Raw genomic sequence first — 3,989 nt, 5'->3', positions numbered from 1 at the left:
TGGGGAAACAGTGGAAACAGTGTCAGACTTTATTTTTCTGGGCTCCAAAATCACTGCAGATGGTGATTGCAGCCATGAAATTAAAAGACGCTTACTCCTTGGAAGGAAAGTTATGTCCAACCTAGACAGCATATTCAAAAGCAGAGACATTACTTGGCCCACAAAGGTCCGTCTAGTCAAGGCTATGGTTTTTCCAGTGGTCATCTATGGATGTGAGAGTTGGACTATAAAGAAAGCTGAGTGCCGAAGAATTGATGCTTTTGAACTGTGGTGTTGGAGAAGACTCTTGAGAGTCCCTTGGACTGCAAGGAGATCCAACCAGTCCATGCTAAAGGAGATCAGTCCTGGGTGTTCATTGGAAGGACTAATGTTGAAGCTGAAACTGCAATACTTTGGCCACCTGATGTGAAGAGCTGACTCATTGGAAAAGACACTGATCCTGGGAAAGATTGAGGGCAGGAGGAGAAGGGGATGACAGAGGAAATGGTTGGGTGGCATCACTGACTCAATGGACATGGATTTGCATGGACTCCGGGAGTTGGCGATGGACAGGGAGGCCTGGCATGCTGCGGTTCATGGGGTCGCAAAGAGTCAGACACGACCGAGAGACTGACCTGACCTGAACTGAACTGAACCCTACCATTTGCCAGGCATAATGCTGGGTCCTGGAGATATAGGGGGAATAAAGTGGACACTCTGTGTCCTCCTGGAGAACTTTCCATCTGTCCTGACTCCCTCAGCTGACTGAGCTTAGAGAGTATTGGGAATGTGGCTAACTACAAGAGAGCTTGGACAGGGGACCCACCCATGGGCTCCAACAGAAACAGCAATGGTTCCATCTTCCAAATCCCACAGCTTCCTGGTTCCCCCTGTCCCACAGGGCCAGTCTCCTCTCCCATGTGGCTCAGACCTTGCTTGCCCAACTCCCAGCCATCCCTGGGTGCCCCCTGCTAGGAGGGTCCTGGTGCCCAGGAGAGGGGCAATCTATGTGATGTCTCCCTGTGCCCCACCCTGCTGCCCACAAAGAAGGCAACAGCCTTGGGTAAGGCCTGAGCATTTCCTCACAGTGGCAGCAGAAATAACAAACAGGAGGAAATTACAGGGATTCCCGGGATTTCAGAGCTCACAGCTACCCATACAGGATGGACCCATGCAGAGAGATGAATTTAGAACGGTGTTGGTGTTGCCACAACTTCCCTTGCTTCATGCTTTGGTTCTGTTCTTTTGTTTCATCACTCTCCCTTGCTCACTCCATCCCACCCACACCATCACCAGGGTGGGTGCTGCGGATGTCACTGTCACTCACTGCCATCCATTCATTCCTTCCCTCATTCATTCAGCATGTGCATACCAGGTGCCAGACAATAAGGGTGAAGCTGTTGGCAAAACAGGGCTTCCTATAGAACTCCCAGTGGTTGGTGAAGTAAACACAGTGAAACAGCTCTAATACAATGCGATTATGGCCATTGTGGAGTTGTGTGCAGGGTGTTGTGAACTCAGGGGGGAACCAGAGTAGGACTGAAGCTTGAATGAGTAGGAACTTAAGGAAAATGTGCCAGGCAGTGAGAACAAGTGTAAAGAAGGCATGAAAAGATGTTCGCAATGGCTCTAGCACAGAGAAGGGTCAAGGGGCAGACAGAGTGGAGGGCCCTGAATGCTGGGCTAAGGAATTAGAACTTTCTGTGATAGGTAATGGGGAGCCATTGGAAAATTGTGAGCAGGAGAGGGACATGGTCAGATTTGCCTCTGAGTACGTGGTGTGGAAGCTGGTTTGGGGGAATGGGCTGGTGTCAGAGAGGCCAGGCAGAACATCCAGTGAAGAGGACCAGAAGTAGTCCAGGGAGGAGTAGCCAAGGCCTAACCTAGGGCAAGAGCATGTGGCTCAGCAGGTGTGAGCATCTTTGGGTAGAAGAACTGAGGTGGGCACAGGGCAGATGGGCTGCAGAGCTGGCTCCACTCAGGGCAGCTGGGCATTTCCAGGACTCAAGGTCAGAGAAGCTGAGGCAGGCAGGAACTTCAGGAGATCCTGGGTTTTGATCTTGAGCAGGCTGAAGTTCAGCAGATGCAACTAGGGTGTGTCTAGAGACTTAGGAGGTCCATGGCAGGACCCCAGTCCACACAGAGGAGTCAGGGCCAGTCCAGCCCTAGAGAAGAGTTCCCATGAGCCAGGCTGGGTGTTAGATGGTCCCCTGGCCCAAAAGGGAGAAGAAGCTATGGGCAAGGAAAAGAGGACAACTGGCTCCGGCACCTTCACATTCTGGAAACCTCCTTTCTCTGGCTATCTGTAAAGATGGGCTATGGGGGCACTTGGGGCTGTTTTCTTGCCCACCCCCTCACATGAGGCTCCCCTCAGGCTCCTTGTCACACCATGTGGCACAAGGGATCTTAGTTCCTCAACCAGATATGCAACCCGTACCCACTGTGGTGGAAACATGGAGCCCAGACCACTGGACTGCCAGGGAAGGCTCAGCGAGCTCCCTCCTCATCTTGATTCCAGTTACCCTCTATCTACTCCTGACCTGGAAACGCGAAGTCCTCAAGGGTCTGTCCTGCCTCTTTTTCCAAGGTCCTTTGAGGATGAATTCTGGCTTGGCTTCACCCATTCATGTGCCTTTGGGAGTTCGCCCACCTCGCCAGCCCCTGTCCAGATACACTCACAGGACGATGATCTCAGGGTAATTGGCAGGAAGCATTCACTCCCAGAGCCTACTGAGCTAATTAGTCACTCGTATTATAGACATTTACCTAAGCACCCACAGGGTGCCAGTCCCCAAAATGAATCAGATTCAGTCTTTGTCCTGGAGGGTTCAAAGTCCAATGGAGACAAACACATTCAATGCAACACCACCTATTATAACACAAACACAACTCAATAGGACTCAGCTCAACACAACACACTTCAGACCTCAGGTCTGTGTTCCAGATCTCTTGGGCAAGATCTGGAACAAAACTCACCTCACAGACAAAAGGGTTGTGGGGGACAAAAGGTGCTTGTGGTAATGCTAGCAGTAGAGGGCAGAGAGGTAAGAAGGCTCCATGGTCAGAATACCTGGCTTCAGTCCTGCCACTGTGGTCCAGGACTGATGACTTAACTCCATGCTTCAGTTTCCACATCTGCAAAATGGAGACCACAGCCTTTGACTGTGTGGATCACAACAAACTGTGGAAAATTCTGAAAGAGATGGGAATACCAGACCACCTGACCTGCCTCTTGAGAAATCTGTATGCAGGTCAGGAAGCAACAGTTAGAACTGGACATGGAACAACAGACTGGTTCCAAATAGGAAAAGGAGTTCGTCAAGGCTGTATATTGTCACCCTGCTTATTTAACTTCTATGCAGAGTACATCATGAGAAACGCTGGACTGGAAGAAACACAAGCTGGAATCAAGATTGCCGGGAGAAATACCAATAACCTCAGATATGCAGATGACACCACCCTTATGGCAGAAAGTGAAGAGGAACTAAAAAGCCTCTTGATGAAAGTGAAAGTGGAGAGTGAAAAAGTTGGCTTAAAGCTCAACATTCAGAAAACAAAGATCATGGCATCCGGTCCCATCACTTCATGGGAAATAGATGGGGAAACAGTGGAAACAGTGTCAGACTTTATTTTTTTGGGCTCCAAAATCACTGCAGATGGTGACTGCAGCCATGAAATTAAAAGACGCTTACTCCTTGGAAGGAAAGTAATGACCAACCTAGACAGCATATTCAAAAGCAGAGACATTACTTTGCCCACAAAGGTCCATCTAGTCAAGGCTATGGTTTTTCCTGTGGTCATGTATGGATGTGAGAGTTGGACCGTGAAGAAGGCTGAGCACCGAAGAATTGATGCTTTTGAAGTGTGGTGTTGGAGAAGACTCTTGAGAGTCCCTTGGACTGCAAGGAGATCCAACCAGTCCATTCTGAAGGAGATCAGCCCTGGGATTTCCTTGGAAGGAATGATGCTAAAGCTGAAACTCCAGTACTTTGGCCACCTCGTGGGAAGAG

The sequence above is a fragment of the Bison bison genome, unplaced genomic scaffold (assembly GCF_000754665.1).
Source record: "Bison bison bison isolate TAMUID 2011002044 unplaced genomic scaffold, Bison_UMD1.0 scf7180017864484, whole genome shotgun sequence".
NCBI lineage: Eukaryota > Metazoa > Chordata > Mammalia > Artiodactyla > Bovidae > Bison > Bison bison.
Note: the sequence above shows the minus strand (reverse complement) of the source record.